This window comes from Cygnus atratus, chromosome 1 (assembly GCF_013377495.2).
Source record: "Cygnus atratus isolate AKBS03 ecotype Queensland, Australia chromosome 1, CAtr_DNAZoo_HiC_assembly, whole genome shotgun sequence".
NCBI classification, from domain to species: Eukaryota; Metazoa; Chordata; class Aves; order Anseriformes; family Anatidae; genus Cygnus; species Cygnus atratus.
The window spans coordinates 50,934,084-50,956,731 of record NC_066362.1 but is presented as its reverse complement, the minus strand read 5'-3'; the positions used below and the strand labels follow the sequence as shown (position 1 = coordinate 50,956,731).

Sequence of the window (22,648 nt, the reverse complement as noted above, 5' to 3'; positions counted from 1 at the left end):
TCCTCCCAAACAACAGCTACACATGTTGAGGCCCTGCTTCAAGGATGTAAAAAAGCTTTTTTTAAATGTTTAGTGATTTATGAGGGAGTTGATGGTATTTGGTCTCCTGCAGAGAGCACTTTATCAGAAAATGAGAAAAACAAACAAACAAGCAAAAAACACTGTTCCACCACTATTGCTTCTGTTGAGACTTCTAAAAATATCATCCTTGCAAAGAAACCAAGGTGTGCTATTTATGAACCTGCATTCTCTAATATGAGTTTATAATGGAACATCTTGCAGATTTGGTTGCAGAAACACAAAACAATTTTAAATCAGAAATAGCATTACAAAAAACAGCCTCATAGAGTCATTTTTATTTACAGAAAAGATGACATATATTTTGAAAATGATCACCCCAAAAGAAATATACACTACATAAGATTAACTGTTGTTAATAAAATGTCATGTGACTGATATTGCCCAAAACAATTTGGTTATCTGTTTAGCTTACTCAGTCATATTAAATTCACACAAACTGCTGAAACTCTAGGAAAAACAAACAAACAAACAAAAACTAAAATGATGTTATATCACAGAGTTTTCACAATACGATGATTCATTTTTTCTGCTTACTAAGAAAAATAAGAATAATAAAAAATAAGAAACACTTTCTAGTGATTGTAAACTAGTAAAACAAAAAAAAGGCATCTTTTAAAACATTTTATGTAGCAATGTAGTAAGCTTAAAGATAGCATACTAGAACGAGACTTTTCAAAGATTTATGATTTTGTCCCATTTCCAGTCCTTAGACATGGAGAGTGGGGGTTAAAACAGAAGACCAACAAATTCACATATATTCTCTCTAAACATCATAATATTTTAGTTTCTTTGATGAGAAATTAACTTGCACACTCTCAGCTGTAGATGGACTTTTTAAGTAATTCTGGTATTAATAAACAGCCCTACTATTTCAAACTATTTTTGTGTGACTTCTGGAGCCAGCATCAGGTCTGTAAAGATTAATTTTATCAAAGGATACGGTTTAACAAATCATGTGCACATTCAAAATATCTTTTTTTTTTTCCCATCTTATTTTCTAAAAAGAATACGAAAATTTCCTTCAATAGTAATATCTGACAGTAGAAAACCCCTGTTCCTATTTAACACTGATCTCCTTCGGAGACTTCAAACTTCAGTTTTGTTTAAAACACTGTACTGAAGCTTTAATTCACTTTATCTGGACTCTTAAGTAGGTGACTGTTACCTTAAACAAGAGACGGATTAAAAAAAAATAAATTACTAATAACAGCTTTCTAAAGGAAGCTTTCTGTGCTGAGGTTCATTTTTCATTCAGAAGCAATAGAATACAGTTTTGTTGGCATCATATAATTAAAGATCAATTACATGATACAGTGATTTATCAACGTTATAGAATAGCTATATGTACAACAATTCAGAATAATTTTACAATGTAAACTTCAAATTAATTGGAAGAAATGCTGTTAACAGTTAACGATATTGCAGTCACAAAGTCATATATTTTGAAGACAACTTCACAGACATAATCATGCAAAAATAGTAATGAATTAAGATATGCATAATATATTTAATATAATACTGGTATTCACAGTAGCCTATTAGGCTTGTATATTTTTTTCTGTATGTATGCTTCCTGTTAAGAGTCAGAAAGTTTAACTTTTGTGCCTCATTTTTATTATCGGTCTTCAACACATCAATAGCCTGCATTGCACTGTGTTGTTTGCTTTAAGAGTATCTACAGTAGTTAATAAATTCAGGCACAGGCATTTTCTGCAGTTTTCACCTTAGGCCCAGACTCTCAGATTTTCTGCCAAGTTTCAGGAAGATCATGAAAAAAAAAAAAAAAAAAAAAAGATCAGTATGTTCTTAGATGCTGAATATAGTAATCCTTAATCATGCAGATATAGAGAATAAAGTGTTCAACAGTGGCCTGCAAAATCCAGCTTTTACCTACTGAAGTCATGATTTATGCACACCTGACACTACAATACAAAAATACTGGGCAGAAGCAGAATTCTTCAGAGAATTCTTAAACTGACATATAGTTTGCACAAAATAATATGCTTGCCTTTTTCTTTCTTTTTTTTTTTTTCTATACAAATCCTGATTTTCAGATTAAAGGGAAGAGAGAAAAATATTTTAAGCTGCCATGCCAAAAACCTGGTCTCCAAAGCCTTGTATAAATTCAAGCTAGTCAATTTGTAATTAAATCTTACAGAATAGAACAGTTACACTCATCAAGGAAAAAAAAAAAAAAAAAAAAAGCATTTTATGGTCAGCACTCTAATTTGCAACTAATGGGACAATACACAAGTCACAGTTCACAGAAGCTTTATGTCTATTACTTTATGCTGGAATAATCTTGCACAAACCAATTAGCCATTATAATAGTATCACTGTGCATTTAAATGAAAAACTGGGACTCACAAAATGTCTCTGCCTTTCTCATATTTATGATGTCCTGTTTTATATGTGAAGGGCTCAGTCTTGTGAGGTGCAGGTGTAACTCCTGTTCCATAAATAAGATTTTTCTTACAGTTGCAAACAATGAACACAATTCCAGAAAAGACAAAAAATAATATAACCTATTGAAATTAAAGAAACAGAATAAATATTGCCACTGCAGTGTACCAGCTTCAGTTAATGCATCCATTAAGATGAATGAGTTGAGGTTGACTGTTGATGAATGAGTTGAGTTGACTGTTACATTTCTGACAGACTGCTGAATTAAGTGAGCAAGTCACAGAGCGTGGCATGACGGGTTTTCACAGCTGTACCTGTTGGTAGGTGTGGTATTTTTCTTTTTCTTTTGTCTATTTCTTTGAAAGAAAACCAACTCAGGAATTAAAAAAAAAAAAAAAAAAAAAAAAGAGAGAGAGAAGAAATGAGAGGAAAAAGACTGAAGGACTAATGAAAGGTTTGAAGGAGGATTAATTTAGTATCATTCATTTAGTATCTTTGATAAGCACAAAGTTCTCATTTCCAGAAAACTTCCTACATCAGATTCTTGTAGGTTTCCAAGTAACTGAAATCTATATGATGTCAGGGAATAGTAAATAGTTATATAATGTTGATAAAATTTGTAAATTTTTAAAGATATGTGAAAAATGTGTGTAAAGCAGTCCTAGTGCTTTAATCAGTGAGTAAGCATCCACTAGATTCTCAGAACACTACAAATTCTTGCAAGTCCTACTAAATAAAATTAAAATATTCGGTTGTATCTTTACAATGAAAAGTTGATTTCATAAGTTCATAAGACTAAAAAAAAAAAAAAAAAAAAAAAAAAAAACCAAACTTGTAGGAAATGTTTGCATTTGTCCTAGTGTGTCAGGAACATAACTTTTCCAGGAAGACACAAAGATCTTAATATTGTTGCATCCCAGTAGGTAACCTCAGTGTACGAAAGTGTGAATGGAAAAAAATGTTTCATCACAGCTACAGCTTCTGACTACTAGTTGCCTCTCCTTCTAATCAGTGGAGAGGACAAATTCATTCCGAATCTGTAAATAACCCTCATTTTGATATTCAAGTTGCCTCTCATTTATCTTTATTATGACAATGGACTCAGTGTATCTCACACATTTACTTAAGGTTTTTATCAAAGTATCAAAATATTTATATGACAATTTAAAATTATATTTTGCTATGGTAGACCAAACTTTTTCATGTTTAAATATTAAATACTGTTGTAGTTGGTTGACCATTTCAGTTTCACATTTAAGCAAAAAAAGTCATTTTATGTGTTTACAAATGATAGCCAGTTGTATTAGAGAATAATAAAGAAGTTCTACAGAGGGATATTTATGTGTTTGTCACCAGAGATCAGCAAGACAAGAGCTCTTCATAAATGAAAAGAAATGAAAGTGTTTTTTAAACATGGAATTATGGAGGAACAATTCTTCTTCATTCAGCATGAGGCTTATACTTTCATTTCTTTCTTTTCTTCAAATAAAAATGATCATACCAGGCTTAAAGGAATAAACAAAATTGAAATATTGGTGTGTAATTACTGGACAGCTCATCTTCTTTGTGATAGGTTATCTATCATACAGGCCACCAGAAGAAAATGGAAATTAATCAGCGAAGCTTGAATTTCTAGAACTAGGCCTCAAAACTGTAATTCCCTAGGCTTCTACTGATATTCTAAAGACCCAAGAAAATCATGCCAATTTTTTTGTTTAACTAGTAATATAGTTATAATGGATTTACTTTCTTTGTCTTGTGGTTAGTTATCTTTTGCTTTCCATGCAAAAAAAAATGCTTTCCTAAAAACAAGCACAGACGCAATTTAAACTATGAATATAAATAAAACTTAACTATGAATATAAAAATCTGTTGAGTGAGTGACACAAGCACTGGAAGAACATTTATGATATTCAGACCGCATTTCCCACACATTAAAAATGTATATAAAAATGTCAGCAAAAGGTATTTTCATCTAAAAGGGGAAAATATTGTATGAGGTAATATAAGTACTGTGTACAGATTTTTACTATGCAGTAAGCTTAACATCTGTAGCATCACATGCACAAACTTCAACTCAAACAATATTTTACAAAGGAGGAAAAATACTTGATTTTCATGTGATGCCATTTCCAGTTCAGAATTTGAAACTCAAGGTTGACCTGCAATATTGTTTAACTAAACATAGTTTTGGTTTTGTGCTCCTGAAAAACTTAAGTTTAATAAGAGTTAGATGTCTATGAATGCATCGAAATATATGTACTGTATTTGTCAGTGTACAAACCATGAGGCTTATCAGATATATATATATATAAGGTTGAAGTTCATTGTCTAATTTACAGATTAGAAGTGTGACGGATTTTTCAGTTTAATACTGTGAATTCTACATGGTTGATCTAATAAGGTATGTTTCATAAAGCCTTCATAAGTATTAATATAAAATATAAAAAATAAAATATCAATAATCCAAGCAACAGCCCTGCCTTAAGTCCAGGCAAGGGGTAGGGAAACAAGGTTGCAGCCCAAAAGAGGAACATTTGAAAGACTTGACTCACAGGACAAGGGAGAGTGGACCCTTGTCTCTGATTGGAGCCAGAGGAGGAGTCTCCCTCCTGCCCCTGAAATGACCCTGCACAATAGATATGAGGTTCTAAGACAGGAGAGAGGAGGCTCTGGGAGAACTAGTAAAGACTTCAGAAGGACCAACCACAGAGAACTCAGAAAGGCCAACCACACTAAGTTGGCTCAGTCTCCCAACTTCATTAAAACCAGTGCCACAAAGAAGGCACAAAGGATGTTAGTCGTTGAAGACTCCTCTCTGAGAGGCACCAAGGCTCCAATTTGCCATCCGGACAACCTCTCCAGAGAGGTTTGTTGCCTGTCTGGGGCCTGTATTTGTGATATTACAAAGAGGCTACCAAGGATGGTGGGTCCCAAAGACTACCACTCCTTCCTATGTTTTCAAGTAGGATCAAACGAAGCTGTAACACGGAAACTCCAAAATATCAAAAAGGAGTTTATGTCCCTTGGAAAGATGTTGACGGGATCGGGAGCACAAGTAGTGTTCTCCTGTCTTCCCAGTTGGTGACCGGGACCCAGGAAGAAAGACAAATGGGATGAGTGAATGATTGGCTCTGAGGCTAGTGCAGTGCCCAAGGTTTGGGGTCCTATGACTATGGATGCGCTTTTGAGGGACAGGGCATGCTGGCGCCGGATGGGGTGCAGCTGACCAGGTGGGGCAAGAGTGGGGTTGGACTTATCAGGAGGGATTTAAACTATATGCAGTGCAGGAAGGGGATGCACCTCTGAGTGAAGAAAGCATATCTGAGAACACTATCACTCTAAGTAACAATAGGGAAATATTTGTGAACTGTCCCAATACAATAAGAAAGGGTTCTGGAAATGGGATATGACCAACTGTCCAGCTGAAGTGCCTCTACACCAATACATGCAGCATGGGAAACAAGCAAGAGAAATTGGAAACCATGGCACAATTAGACAAATATGACCTGATTGCTGTCATGGACATGTGGTGGGATGGATCACATAACTGGAATATTGGAATAGAGGGCTACAAACTCTTCAGAAGGGATACACAGGAAAGTAAGGGAGGGGGTAATGCCCTCTATATTAGGGAAGGGATTGATTGTGAAGAGATGCCTCTGAGAAACAGCCACGGACAGGTTGAGAGCTTGTGAGTGAGAGTTAAAGACTGCACCAGTAAAGGACACCTTGTGGTTACGGTCTACTACAGCCCACCCTATCAAGGGGAGCCTGTGGATGAGGCATTCTTGCTTTAACAGCAAGTGTCACGCTTGCACACTCTCATCCTGATAGGGGACTTCAACCACACGGATGTCTGCTGGGAAAACTACACAGCAGGCTGTAAGCAATCCAGAAGATTCCTAGAGTGCACTGTGGATAACTTCCTGTTCCAGGTATTAGACAAACTAACCAGAGAAGTGTTACTTGACCTGGTGCTCACCAACATGGAAGAGCTAATTGAAAAGGTTAAGACTGGAGGCAGTCTGGGCTGCAGTACCACACCCTGGATGATTTTGTGATCTCGAGGAATATGGGCCTGGCAAAAAGCAAAGTCAAGACCCTGAACTTCCAAAGAGTAAACTTCAAGCTGTTTAAAGACCTAGTAGATGAAATCCCCTTGAACACCATCCTTAGGGACAAAGGAGCTGAGCAGAGCTGGAGACTCTTTAAGGATGTTTTCCTTTCCATTTTAAGGATGTTTTCCTTTGAGTGCAAGAAATCTCTCCCTAAGTAAAAAATCGGGCAGGGAGTGCAGACAGCTGGGATGGCTGAGCAAAGATCTGCTGGTCAAACTGAGGCTCAAGAAAGAAATGCACAGGCAGTGCACACATGGCCTGTGAAGAGTACAGGGATGCTGTCTGGATGTGCAGGGATGGGATAAGGAAAGCCAAGGCATAGATGGAACTGGGCTTGGCAAGGAATGCAAAGAATAACAGGAAGGGATTCTATAGATACATTGTTCAGAAAAGAAAGGACAAGGAGAGTGTACCCCCTCTGATGGATGAGAAGGGAGATCTGTTAACGACAGACATGGAGAAGGCTGAGGTACTCAACAGCTTCTTTGCCTCAGTCTTCACTGACAGTCAGGCATCCTTGAACCCATAGATGGAGGCTGGGAGAGCAAAGTCCCTCCAACTGTAAGTGAAGAGCAGGTTCAAGACCACCTGATGAAACTGAACAGGAACAGATCTATGGGGCCTGATGACATGCATTCCAGGGTCCTGAGGGTACTGGCTGATGTAGTTGCCGAGCCTCTCTCCATTATACTTGAAAAGTCCTGGCAGTCAGGTGAAGTCCCTGGTAACTGGAAGAAGGGAAACATCACTCCATTTTTAAAAAGGGTAGAAAAGAGAACCCAGGGAACTACAGACCAGTGAGCCTCACCTCTGTGCCTGGCAAGATCATGGAGAAGATCCTCCTGGAAGCAATGTCAAAGCACATGCAAGACAAGGAGGTGATTCAAAACAGGCAGCACAGCTTCACCAAGGGTAAATCGTGCCTGACCGATCTGGTGGCCTTCTATGATGGAGTGACTGCATCAGTTGACAAAGGAAGACTGACCAATGTCATCTACCTGGACTTCTGTAAGGCCTTTGACATGATCCGACATGACATCCTGGTCTTCATATTGGAGAGATATGGATTTGATGGGTGGACCTTTCGGTGGATAAGGAGTTGTACCTGTATATATACCTGTACCTGTATGCTAGTACAGAATATTCAATTCTAAATTAAAAAACATGAATTGATGTAAAAACATATTTTGCAGGTATAAAGTCTGTGAGTAAAAATTTCTACAATATCAGAAATATTGTTTTTATATCATAGTTTACATGTCCTTTTCTTTGGACTTATTTTCATATCACAATTTGTGAAACGACAGAAAAAAAAAACAACAAGCAAACAAAAAATAAACTTTTAAATACCCACAACTATGGAAGAAATTATGTTGCAATAAAAATATAAATAGCTTGAGTTCACATGTCATTTATTTACTCCAATCATGCTAGTAAACATTTAGAAAAATACATTGTTTTAAAATTGCAAGATAATTTGCTTTCAGGATCAGGAATTCAGGATTTTTGGACAATCAGGCTTCAGCAAACCTCATGAAAAATAAGCCTGAGATTTATTTCTGTTGTGCAACAGCCCCCTCCTCTGACCCTCACAAAGGTCACTAGTGCTCACTAGTGCTAGAACAAGAAATTTAGTAACAAAAAATTGATATATATTAAAATATCAATATATATTTAATTTATAGTAACTGCAACAAGAGGTTTTACTAGCAGAAATCGAAAGACTTTATGCATCTTGACTTGGCAGTCAGCAGCCATTCAATTGGTCTTATAGAAGCTACACAAAAACATAATGTTGGTTATCTACATTGTATTAAATAATTATCAGCTTTTATCATTAAAAAAAGAATCTACTGTGAAATCTCTGACTAGATGGAGAATTCAGCTGCCAAGATCTTGATAGAAACAGTCTGTATGAATCAAGTAGCATGGTTCTGATTACCCCAGAATATGATCTACTCCCAGCAGAAAGCAATTTGATGCTCTATTGCACATAAAGCAGTATATGTGAGCACTAAATAAATAAATAAATAAATAGATAAATTAGTGACAGGTACATCTGAATAGGACTGCTTCTTTGACACTTATCTGTAACCAGACAAGCTTGTTTCACCTCAGTGTAAAAGATAAAGACACATGGCAGGTTGCCTCTGCAAGTTCTCATCAGCCAAACAACCTCCACTGTCCATTACTGAAAAGTCTCTCTGCTATCTAAGGAAATGTGACGGCAATGGAGGTGAAGTGAAAACTATCTGATAGCAAGAAATTCATCAGCACTTTACTAAGCTTTTTGCCTTCTGTAATTTTCATCATCCTTTTTCTCTTTTCGCTACTTTTTTATTTTATTTTATTCTTTATTTTTTATTTTCTGACAGCCCAAATGTCCTAGGGTTGTAGCCATGGCAAAGGTCAAGAACATAACAGCAGGTCTATAAAATGAGGTTGTTACAGAGGGAGAAGCTGCTAAACACAAAGTTTATTCAGCATTAGACAATGAGATGAGAGCCTGTATCTCAGCAAATTTATCTTAATAGATGCCACTGTTTTTGAAAGCATATTCATAATATTAAAATTATTAAGAAGTCTTACAGACAACCCAAAACCCAATAAAACTGAGAAATAGTCAAATATCTAATGTAAGTATTAGAAAGTTTCATTTCTTTTGGGAAACATTGCAAATACACCTAACTAATAGGTAGCATGTCTTTTAAAACATCCATGTATTTCACAAACTATTAATTTAAATTATTCATAAACTAATATATGTCCCTTATATATCAGGCAGGCTCACTGCTGATACAAATGTGTGCTTTCCTAAAGGCTCAATCACTTTACTATGATGGACAATAAAAAATAAACAGAAAATGCGCCATCTTCTTGCTTCTTTAAATAAGTCCGGGATTTCAGTGCTACAAATGTCAATTTGAAAGACCAGACTTTTGCTTACATTCAGTCAACATTGAAAATTTACGGCTTTAATTCTTCACAATCACTGGTAGAAATAAAGTAAAGCTGAATTACCTTTCACAATGTCCAGTAGCACTCTTATCAAGTCATAGCACAGGTTCAGTGTTTGATTAGAAAATTCACCATGTAAATCGCTATTAAAACAAAACAGACAAAGACAGAATCTTAGCTTCCTAGTCTGAGAAAATGTTAATATTCATGCACACGCATTTTCAATGTGAGCAAAATATAAAATATTTTAAAAGTATGCATTAGCTTCTGTATACACATCCACTCATATCTGATTTGGTCTATCTATTGTCAGCATCTCTCTACTGTGATGTGTGCATCATATAAAAAGATCCTCTAAAGCAAGTCACCCATTAAACATTATTAGGCTCAAACACTAATGGTTTTATGTATATTTTGTGTTATCCAGATTCTATATTAACATACATGATTCAGGTGATGCAGTCCATGCTAAATATTCTGTACTTTGAAACCACTTGTACACACCTGATTTTTCAATCTAGTCCTCACTTTTATGAATATAGGGTTTTTTTTCCAATATATTGCTTGATGAGGAAATAACATCTTGTTCAGAGAGAGACGTGACTATTTTTTTCTGGTTTTCATTTTTAGATTTTACACATGTATTCAAGACAGAACTGTATGTTTAAAGTGGTCTACTTGAATAAAATATCACACAATCATAGAATCATTAGTGTTGGAAAAGACCTTCAAGATCATCTGGTCCATCCATCCCCCTACCACTGATATCACCCACTAGCCCATGTCCCTGGGCACCTCCCTGGGTACTCCATTCCAATGCCTAACCACTATTTCTGAGGAGAAATTTATCCTAATTTCCAACCTAAACCTCCCCGGTGAAACTTGAGGCCATTCCCTCTTGTCCTATCACTAGTTTTCTGTGAGACGAGGCCCCAGCTCTGCACAACTTCCTTTCAGGCAGTTGTAGAAAGCAATAAGGTATCCCCTGAGCCTCCTCTTCTCCAGACTCAACAATCCCAGTTCCCTCAGCTGCTCCTCATAGTACTTGTGCTCCAGACCCTTCACCAGCTTTGTATCCCTTCTCTGGACACACTCCAGGGCCTCAATGTCTATCTTATAGTGAGGGACCCAAAACTGAACACATTACTCAAGGTGTGGCCTCACCAGAGCAAAGTACAGGGGGACAATCACCTCCCTGGTCCTGCTGGCTACACTATTCCTGACACAAGCCAGGATGCCGTTGGCCTTCTTAGCCACCTAGGCACACTGCCGGCTCATGTTCAGGAGAGCGTTGACCAACACCCCCTGGTCCTTTTCCTCTGCACAGCTTTCCAGCCACTTTGCCCCAAACCTGTAGTGTTGCATAGGGTTGTTGTGACCAAAGTTTAGGATCTGGCACTTGATTTTATTGAACTTCATCCCACTGGCCTCAGCCCATCGATCCAACCTGTCCAGGTCCCTCTGCAGGGTCTTCCTACCCTCCGGCAGATCTGTTCTGTCACTGTTAGGACTGGTAGTTAAGGAAAGTGTCAAGGAAGTTTGCCACCATTCCTTCTATCTTTACAGTGTTCTTCTATTCTACATTAAGAAGATAATTATGATAATAGTAGAAAATGATGCATAAACATTTCTTTAAATTTGAAATATTATCTTAAACCGTTTTAGACAAAATAATTTTGCAGAGAGAAATTCAATTAATTTGTCTCAGAATTAATTTACATGCATCGACTTGACATTTCAGCTCTGCGGAGAGGAACCTGGGGGTCGTGGTGGACAAGTTAACCATGAGCCAGCATTGTGCCCATGTGGCCAAGAAGGATCTTGGATCCTTCTTGGATCCTAGCCTGCGTCAGGAGGAGTGTGGACAGCAGGTTGAGAGAAGTGATACCTCCCCCTCTACTCAGTTTAGGCCACACCTGGAATATTGTGTGCAGTTCTGGGCTCCCCAGTACAAGAGGGATGTAGAACTTCTAGAGAGGGTCCAGTGTAAAGCCACGAAGATGATTAAGGGATTGAAGCATCTGTCTTATGAGGAAAGACTAAGTGATCTGGGCCTGTTTAGCCTAGAGAAGAGGAGATTGAGAGGGGATGTTATCAACCTCTATAAATACCTGAGGGGCCAATGTAAAGAGGATGGGGCCAAACTCTTCTCAGTGGTGGCCAGTGATAGGAAAAGGGTTAATGGTTATTAACTGAATCACAAGAGGTTTCATCGCCGTATGAGGAAGAACTTTACAGTTCAGGTGACAGAGCACTGGAACGGACTTCGCAGAGAGGTTGTAGAATCTCCTTTGGAGATATTCAAAACCCACCTGGATGCGATCCTGTGTAACATGCTCTAGGTGACCCTGCTTGAGCAGGGGGGTTGGACTAGATGATCTCTGAAGGTCTCTTCCAATCTCAACCATTTTGTGATTCTGTGATTTTGACTGGATTATTTGCCAAATCATTTTAAACTAATTACCTTAATTATATATATATATATATATACACTCCAAATTTTATACAATCTAAATGGAACTTTTGGAAAATCAAAGGGAGATAGGAAATAATTTCACCAGACCACCAAAAATCACTGTTAGCAATTGCTGAAATATTGCATATCAACAAATCAAGGGCATGAGACTCTACGATCACCGTGTGAATTGATTAGGCCTATCTGTTTGTAAAAGTCCTTTTTCTTCACATGAAACTGAGCCTACTTAAGAAAACTATAATTGAATACAAAAATTTTTGAATGTATAGTTAGAATTTTTTAGAAATGTGATTCAGACATTTCAATATTCTAAATCTAAAACATTCATCTGGAGAAGAGTAGGCTCAGGGGAGACCTTATTGCTCTCTACAACTACCTGAAAGGAAGGTGTGGGGAGCTGGGGGTCATCCTCTTTTCACAAGTAATTAGCAACAGAACTAGAGGGAATGGCCTGAAGTTGTGCCAGGGGAGGTTTAGGTTAGAAATTTGGAGACATTTCTTCTCAGAAAGAGTAGTCAGGCTTTGGAACGGGTTGCCCAGGGAAGTGGTTGTGTCCCTGGGGGTGTTCACGGAAAGGTTAGACCTGGTGCTTAGGGACATGGTTTAGTGGGTGACATTGGTAGTAGGGTGATGGTTGGACCAGATGGTCTTGGAGGTCTTTTCCAACCTTAAAGATTCTATGAAAACTTACCTACTCTTAAGCTTCACAAATGTATTTTGACAGTGCACATTTTTTGTTGAGAGTAATTTGTAATTTGAGTAATTTTGTTGAGACTAAAATATGTTTAAAGAAAAGTAGATTATGAATTTATATACTTGTGTTTGGGTATATGTGTTCACATACAGACATACACATATACATTAAAAAGAATATACTTCTCCAAATTTGTCAAATAACACCTTTTCCCATTACGTAGACAAGATCCATTGTACTATGCTAAGACATATTTTGGGAGTATTTGACACTAACAAAAGTAGGAATTTTTCCTTCAAAAGTTAATTATTATATATCTATCTGTATCTATGCCAAGCTTTAGGTCTATTTAGTTTCTACGTGTATGGTAATATACATAAATGCAAAGGTACATACATAATTAGTATCAACAAGAGATGCAGTGCCATCCCTGTAAATGAACCATTAGTATGGCGCAGTTTTGCACACAGCTTCCTCGTCTGTACTACGCACACAGTTGTCCCAGCAAGTAGGTGTTTTGCTCATAGGAAGAAACATACAAAAGGAACATACTGGAAGTATTCCATTTACCTTGAAAGTATGTACAAATTTATCATGTTAAAGAAGTAAACACTGCTTAAATTTATTGTTTTAATTTGGCATTCTTGGGTGCCATAACACACACACACACACACACACACACACACACAAAAAAAGCGTTTCAAACTCCATGAGTAGTCAAACTTCTGAGCATTTAATTTTACATGCTTTGGAGATGTCAAATGTTAATCTCATTGAGCCCCGCTACTTGCTAACATAGACTGATCTAATATGCCTTAATCATTATTTTAAATGACCAATAGGGAATAAATAGCATGCAATAACACTGCCAGAAATCTTTACTTACAAGGATTTGAATATTTTAATTTAAATCTTGGGTCAACAGAAGATAAGAAAACAGTGGTTGATGGTTGCATAACCAACACACTTTTTTGACAATTACTCAGTAAAATGGGAACAATAACAAGCAAAGAGCTGAGAAGCAAGAAACTTAGAAAAAGAATGTGATGGAAAAGAACAGGAATAAGTGAGGGCAACAGCCAAAGGACCTGGTCCCACCATTGTGCTCAATGAAGGTTTGGGGGAAAAATAAAGAAAGCAGTGAGACTGATCAACTGATGAGTCTTCAGAAGAAAAAAAGTAAGTACAGTAAATAGTAGTAGCAGAATAAGATATTTATAGGGATGAGAGCAGTTTTAAAGAAAGTACATCCTGATGTGGGAATAGAAATGTTGTTTTTGCAGTGTTACATTGTTTAGAAGGAAGGAATGTGATATTGAGATATGCTTACAGTGATAAGAAAGCTCAGCAGGTGACCTCGTAAATGCAGACAACCAGACTCCTTAGAGCAATCAGGTGAAAATCACTATGTTAAGTCAAGCCAGATAAGGGGAGAAAATATTACCACCTCAAAAACAGGCCGGCAACTGAAGGCCAGGCATTGTCTGTGAAGCATCAGATAGATTGTGAACCTGGATTACCCACTCCAGTGGGGAAACAGGGGAGGGTCCTGTCATCAAAAAGTATATAAACTGTGTTTTGGAACTAGTAGGTGCGCTTTCCTGCTTGTGGGGCGCCCACCATTGCAATCGCGAATAAATTACTACTTCACTGAGATCCTCGCCTGAGCCTAAGTTATTGGCTACGGAGTGTTTCTCACACTGATAAATGATATCTAAGTAGTACAGAGCAAAGAAACAAGTGTTGTATAATTATTTAAGGTTTCTATAAGAATTACATATAGAGTAACCAGATCTAATCAGAGATAAATATAATGCATAACATATTAAATAGAAGTTATTCATGTCACTAGAATAATTAGAAAAAAAATCATATTAATCGAAAGGAAGAAGTTCCATTTTGTTGCAAAGATGATTTCATACAAAGAATTAAATAAATCACTTAACTGGCAAGTTGATAAACTGCAAAAATACTTAAAAAACAGAATGTATGAAATAATACAGAATATAATCTACTGTTATTGGCCAAATGCACTCAGATATTAAAAAATAGCTATAGCATTTTACATGTAAGTATTTTATTTTATTTTTTTCATTTGTAGATAATTTGACACTTTTCAGTTTTAGTCCTACAATTTAGCTTATTTATATCTCAAAGCAGACCAATGGAAGTCTTTGAACAGGTGATGCACAGCTTTAACTAATACTTTGCGACAAATGTTTTCCTAGTTTGCAGCTCATCAAAAAGAGATATGCAGCTGTGATCATTGGCTGAAAAATCAACTTCTCAGTTAACTGGCTCAAGACTGAATGCGCAATTGATTTATAGCAACAAGACTCTCTGTTTCACTTTAGACCTTCACAGGAAAAGGCAAATGCTGAGAAACATGAACTGGAACTTTTCCAATTAAATTCAATGTGCTTATAGCACACACACAGTTTCAAGTGATGAAAACCCATATTAGAATAAATTCTCAGAAGCCATGTCATTGCTGAATGGCTCTTGCAGCAAATTGGGTTCCCTCCATTCAAGTGTGTATGAAATGAGGGCCCTCAGCACCTCTCATTCTCAAATTTAACCTGATATAAAGGTAAAAATTCCAGTTACCAGAAAATTTCATAATAAAAAGTTAACACACTCTGCTAGCCTTTTAAAAACTAATTATATTTTCATAATAGGAGCACAAGCTGCCATTAGCACTGTCTGCTGTAAGACAATTTTTCTGACAAGACAACAAGAACCCACACCTATGTTGTCAGCCCAGGACAAAAAGTTAAAGGGAAACAATGCAAAGACAAGTATAAATGTCTAACTACAAGTACATGATAATGTCAGCACAAAAGAAATAAGCGAGGATGTTCTAGAGTAACCTATGCTTAATTAGCATGATAAAATACACATCCCTGGGTGGAGATCTAACACAATAATGAGCAACCACCTTATGTTAATAAGCTAGCACCTAGCTTGCACTTGCATGTTACTAACTTATATAGCCAAAAATAAGCAATGAGTACTTCTAGGATAGCTTCTTAAAATGTATAAAATGCCTGGCACCCAATGCTGGGTGGGCTTGCTTTGTGAATTGTTGCCTGGCACCCAGTTCTGCACAGACTTTAAAAAAGGTTATACCTGGCTCCTCCAGCTTCTGCTACTCAGTTGTACAGGTTGCTTTAGCACATTACTATAGCCTAACATTGAACAATGAGCCATAGTTCTTCAAAAACATGTCTATAAGACTGGATATGCAAAATGTAAGCACATGAGATTCCCATGTATATCAACATTTCAGTAAAAACAAACATAAGGTGCATGTAGGCATTCAGAGAACCATGTCACATTTTTTTTATCTAAACTATATCCAATACAGTCTTCTTCTCCAATACTTATGTGATGGGTTGACCTTGTCTGGCTGCCAGATGCCCACCCAGCCATTCTCTCCCTTCCTGTCTTCAACGGGACAGGGAATGGAAGGAAAATAAAATGGAAAAATTCCTCAAGCAGATGTAAAGACTGGGAGATCACTTAGCAATCTTTCTCATTGTCTACTGAATAAATTTGAGGAAAATCAATTAGTTTTATTGCTCATTACAAATAGAATAGGGTGTTGAGAAACAAAGACAAAATCTGAAAAACCTTCCTCCCACAGCCTCCTTTTTCCAAAGCTGAGTCTCACTCCTTCATTCACTACTTTACCTCCCCATGACAAGTGGCGCACAGGGAAAGGGAACAGGGATTATGGTCACTCAGCAACAGTTCCCTCTGCCACTCCTTCCTCTTTTCCCTGCTCTGGAATGGGATCATCCATGGGCTGCAGTGTTATCTGTGGCCCAATATCACTTGCTCCATTGTGGTCCTCTCCAACGGGCTGCATGGGAATCTGCTCCAGTACCTGTAACATCTCCTTCCCAGCCTTCTTTTCCCACCTTGGTGTCCACAGGGCTATTTTTCACACAATTTTTCCTCACTGCTGCCTTGTATTTTTCCATTTCCTAAATCCACTTTCCCTGAAGTACCACCACCTAGGCTGCTGGGCCCATCCATGCCCTGCAGTGGGGCTGCTGGAGCCGGCTGGAACCAGCAGTGTCCAGCATGGGGGAGCCCTGCAGCCTCCTGACATCACAGGGGCACCTGCACCCAATGCAAAGGCCTCTTCAATCATGTAGACCTGACATAAAATACTGTCCTTATTCATATTTGTATCACCACATATAGTTCACAGAGGAGAAATGTATTTATTCAAGTGGAAATCAAATTCAGATTTAAGAAATTTGCATTATTTTCATAGATAAGCTAAATGTAATTAGTCGAGGTTGGCAGCCTGGGAGCCGGCGCAGCCGCAGCCGCAGCGCCTGATCACGCGTTACAAGGGGATCTCGGGCCCTTGCTTCGCCAAGGGAGACCCGGGACAGCAGCGCGATGAGGCCTCACCTGCCAGCTGTCACGAGAAAGGCTGACAGGGAGTGGGAGATGTCAGGGCAGCGGTGACTGCGCCCACTCCCTCCGTGACCAGGCAGGGGCGCCAAGCGCCGTGAGAACCGCCCTCAGCGTGCTGCAGTGGTGGGTGTGGTAGCCCGTGTGGCGGGACACAGGGATTCTGTCCCTCCTCCCTTTCGAGTCCATCCTATCTACTGACAGTCTGTGTGACTGCAGTTTTTACCATGGGCTCCACCAGGCAGAGAGCTTGCCCCAAAAAGGCTGTGGCGACCCAAACGGAGGGCCTATCCAGAACCGTGGCTATAGAGGTCTCTGGCTGCAGGGAGTGCCTGAGCCTGCTACTGCTGGAGGAGAGTGGCAAGTATTCAAACAAACAAACAACAACAACAAAGCTGCAGTCATTGTAAAGAAAATTCTGTTTTCAAAATCATCTCTTCCAATTTAAAATCAAAATTTTACTGGATGTGATTGAAATTCTCCCTTCATATTACCCTAACTCCATGTTCGCCCCGCATCTCCCTTCATATTACCAATCTAATTTCTATCAGCTTCAGTTAAATTGTTATGGTTACCACCAGTATGAATGCAAGGAGAAATAGACTTTTCACAACCTAAGGACAAACCTTTCAGATATCTCACATTAGTGCCACAATCAATTATTCTTCAGTATATTTCCCCCCACCCTCACTGCCACCCCCCCCTCAAAAAAAAAAAAAAAAAAAAGTCAAAAGAAAGAAAGAAAAAAAGGCACAACAAAATTCCTGCATACTTCATTTTCAGTTCAGTGAAGGGAAAATAATGTAAAACTGAGAAGTTACATCTTAATTTCCTGCTCAATAACTTTGCAGCAGAAAAGCATTCTCCAATTTGTGTAGCAGTGTCATTACAAGCAAGAAAGGCGGTTTTTGTAAAGAAAAAGCATAATCAGTAATATTTAAATATGATGATTTTATGCTTCAATACTGAAAGCATGACTAATTGTAATACATGCAATAGAAAATGATTAATGCAAACTTAAAATCAACTTGGGAAATATTATTTAGATCAAAAATAAGACTTGCAGAATAAATCATAATTAAATTTGCAATTAAAAAAAAAAAGATAAAGGGAGGTGAATTTTCAGGTTATAAAATGTTTTTTTAACATGTCTGATAGGAGGATATTAAAAATACCAAAAGACTCAGAATTATCTAAAGAACGTACTTCTGTAGTGAAACTTTGACCTTATTTGAAGAAGCTTTAATATAGTTTGGGGGAAAAAATGAAGATGAAAGAGTAATAAAATACAGGTTCTAGCAGTTTGTTAGAAGAAGAGCAATATTTTATAATTGCCAAATCTTTATATTTGTGGCAATAGCATCAGTCGTAAGGATTTAATCTGATATTTTTGAAAATGCATAGTAATTTCTATCACAGCTATTTTACATTTTCTGTTAACTAATAAAGATTTCTTTCAGATTAGGGATGTAGGTAACTTATAACAATATATAAACCAAGATAAAATCTCAGAATGATGAATCTATGGTATTGCAGGAAGCCACACAATATTCTACTTAACAGAACATTATTTCATACCAAGAAGGAAGATCTTTAGTTTTCTTTTAAAAACAGAAATTTCCTTTCAAAACATAATTGTATTACTCAAAATCATAAGGCAAAACAAAACACAACATAATATATCTCTAGGATTGAAAGGAAGGAAGTTAGACTTTGTATAGTTGGAAGAATATCCAAAACATTCATAGATGCATGGAATGATTTGGGTTGGAAGGGGCCTTAAAGATCATCTAATTCCAACATCCTTGTCATGGGCAGGGACACCTTGCACTAGACCAGGATGTTCAAAGCCCCATCCAACCTGGCCTTAAACACTTCCAGGGGTGGGGCAACCTGTTCCAGTGCCTCACCACCCTCTGATTAAAGCACTTCTTCCTAATGTCTAATCTAAATCTACCCTTGTTTTAGTTTAAAGCCATTTCCCCTTGTCCTATCACTACACCCCCTGACAGAGTCCCTCTCCATCTTTTTTTGTAGGCACCCTTTAGGTACTGGAAGGCCACTGTAAGATCTCCCTGGAGCCTTCTTTTCTCCATGCTGAATAACCCCAATTCCCTCAGCCTGTCGGGTGCTCCAGCTCTCTGAACATCTTTATGGCCCTCCTTTGGACTTGTTCTAATATGTCCATGTCTTGTACTGGGGACCCCAGAGCTGAACACAGTACTCCAGGTGGGGTCTCACAAGAGCAAAGTAGAGAGGGAGACTCACCTCCCTCAACCTGCTGACCACACTTCTTTTGATGCAGCCCAGGATATGGAGTACTTATCTGTGGAAAAACAAAAGCCAATGGACTGGACTTTTTTTTCCATTTATTTATATGGGCAAATAACATGAACATCATGTTGAATAATTTTGTTATTTGTTGAAAATGAACCTGCATGAATTAATAATCCATGGATGAATGCCACGTGTTACTGTCAGTGATTGGTGAACATGCTTGTTATGATAATTTCCCTATCCATCTGAAAAAGGGAGTTATCTTATGAAATTTCAAAGGTTGGATGTGTGCTTGTGGACATGGTTTAGTGGGTGACATTGGTGGTAGGGGGATGGTTGGACCAGATGATCTTGAAGGTCTTTTCCAGCTTTAATGATTCTATGACTCTATGATACTAAGAAATTATATTTAATACCAAATAAATGTTTGGTCATATTTCAGTTTCAAATGTTTCACTCTTGTGGACAAGTATACCAGAAGCCTGTGATAACAGATTCAATTTAAGCCTTTTGATGTTATTATTCAGTGTTTCAGGGACCACCACCAACAAAACCCTATTAGTGCATATGTTTATGTTAGGAAACATTACTGTGGTCTCTATCATTAATGCAAGATTCCCTTGAGTATCTTGTAAAATCTTGGAAGTGCTAAAAAGAGGTGAGAAGGAGATCATAGGCACAGCATAACTAGATTTCTCTTTCACACGAAGTAAAGTCTAATAAAAATTTAAAACATCTCAATTTCAAGGTCCAAAAAAATAGTCAATTCCAAAGAAACAATACCCCAAAGTGGCAAATTAGTTAAATTACATAAGCTTTATTGTCTCAGGGACTATATATTACCATTATCTTAATAAGGAAGATATTTCATCTTCAGAAAAAGCTCTGTGGTCAGCCAGAATGATGCTTATTGCCACATCACTTTAGTCTTCCACATCTGAATTTGAGTTTGGAAAGCATGACTGAAGAATAGCGTTCCTCACACAAGTAGATGAAATATAAGCCTTCCTCTTGTACTTTCATTGTTTGAATTCCAAAGATGTAGAGCACAACGGGCCATTCGTTTTTTTCTGAAATCATAGTGAGGCTGATCGGCCTCATCAGTCAAAACCTATGACTAGAAACTTGATCGTCTTATATAGGTGAGAGAAATTACTTCTGGCTCAAAATATCAAAGCAGGTGATTAGCCTACCTGTAACAGAGTTCTTTTCTTAGACTTACTGAAATAAAACATTCTGAACAATGCTGTAATAACCAAGTGACCGTTAAAAACACTTTTTTTTTGAACTGTTTTATATAATACAGCTTTATTAAAGATGTAGATGGTTTACTATAGAAATTCTCAATCTCTGCTAATGAGTATGCAGTGATCTTATTTAACACCATGCACAAAAAGGATTAGACACTATCTACCAAAATTTTAAAAAACACATTTCTGATTATGTCTATGTTTACAAGTAGTTTGATGCATTACTAATGAATTAGCATATCAAAGTAGTGAAGAGCCTACAGGTACCTCACGTGCACTCAGATGAAGAAATTTATATGACACTGCAGTCAGTCTGACAGTCTGGACTAAACACACTGTGGTGGTTTTACCCAACTGGGCAGCCAAGCTTCACCACAACTGCTCTCTCACTCCCCCTCCTCAAAGGGAAAGAAGGAGAAAATACAATGTAAAGGGCTCAAGGGTTGAGAAAAGGACATGGAGATCACTCGACAATTACTGTGACGGGCAACACAGACTCAGTATAGGGAGATATGAGAAATGTATTGCCTATTACTAACAAGCTAGAGAAGTGAGAAACAAAGAAAAACTAAAAACAACTTGCCCCCTATCCAACCTCTTCCACCTCCTCCCCCCAAGCAGCACAGGAGAAGGGGTAATGGGGGCTGTACTCAGTCTACAGCACTTTCTCTCCACTGCTCCTTGATGGTCACTCTCTGCCCCTGCTCCATGTGGGGTCCCTCCCATGGGATGCTGTCCTTCCCAAACCGATCCTGCGTGGGATTCCCACTGGCAGCAGATCTTTGAGAACTGTTCCAATGTGGGTCTGTACCACAGCGTCCATCTGCCAGGAGCAAACTGCTTCAGCACAGGTTCCCCACGGGTGGCAGCTCCCCCCAGACCCCCTGCTCCTGTGTGGGCTCCTCTCCATGGGCTGCGGCTCCGGCCCGGGGCCTGCTCCTGCGGGGGCTCTCCATGGGCTGCAGCCTCCTCCAGGCCACATCCACCTGCTCCACCAGGGGCTCCTCCACAGGCTGCAGCATGGAGATCTGCTCCATGTGGGACCCATGGGCTGCAGGGGGACAGCCTGCTCCACCAGGGGCCTCTTCACTTCAGCTGTGGCGCCTGGAGCAGCTCCTGCCCCCTCCTTCTGAAGTGAAACATTTATTTTCTCAGGAACACAGATACAACCACAATGAAACTTTGGTGAGCCCAGCAGAGAAAAGATGGCAAAAGAGGAAGTAAAAAGGAAAAAATGAAAAAAAGAAAATTGGGGGTGGGGGGGTGGGGGGATGAGGGCATGTCAGGAACAAGATGCAGCAGACAAGTAAAAGGCAAGGAAGATAGGAAATGGTGGAGACGAAAGTCTGTGGAAGGCAAATGAATGAGCTGTAAAAGCTGAGATCTGGTGGTTGAGAAGAGATGTTAAAGCAGAAATGATCTTTGTCTTTTTATACAATATTTCAGTTATGGTGAGAAGTCTGAGTGGTTTGAAAATCTTCTTTTGGTGTTTGAATGCTTGCTAGACACTGAGGTAGGTGGCACAACCCTACTTACTATTTTGGAGTCTCATATCTGCACTAGGACAAAGCATGTCGTGTTCAGCAGGAGAGAATTTTCCAGTTTAGTTTCATCTGAAAGGAATCTTGTTTATATACATTTTGCAGTCAAAGCCAATCACGAGAAGTGAGGAGGACCGGGGATTCATTTCAAAAGTGCATTACTGCAACACACCTTCTCTCTATATTTTAGATTCATCACTCTTTGCCTGTTGAACAGATGAAATAGAAAAGGTATTCAAAGTGAGGAGGAAATAATAAACCTGCTCACAATGTTAGAATTCATAAGTAAAGGTTTAAGAGTTGTTAATATCATTAGAATTTCATACGTATTTTGAAAGATCATCTTACTAATTCAACACAAATAATGAGATATAACTCCTGCTCTCACCTTTTCTATTACTCAGTTTAATCTCAGC

At 38.3% G+C, this 22,648-nt stretch overlaps 1 long non-coding RNA gene across 1 annotated transcript; it reads right to left on the bottom strand.

The window, feature by feature from the left end:
* Positions 1 to 416: 416 nt before the first annotated feature.
* On the bottom strand, positions 417 to 22,345 carry LOC118250583 (uncharacterized). Its single transcript, XR_004779491.1, has 3 exons — positions 22,228 to 22,345; positions 9,627 to 9,706; positions 417 to 1,828 (listed from the first exon to the last, which is right to left on the bottom strand). It is a non-coding gene; the product is annotated as an uncharacterized LOC118250583 (long non-coding RNA).
* Between the last annotated feature and the right edge of the window lie 303 nt (positions 22,346 to 22,648).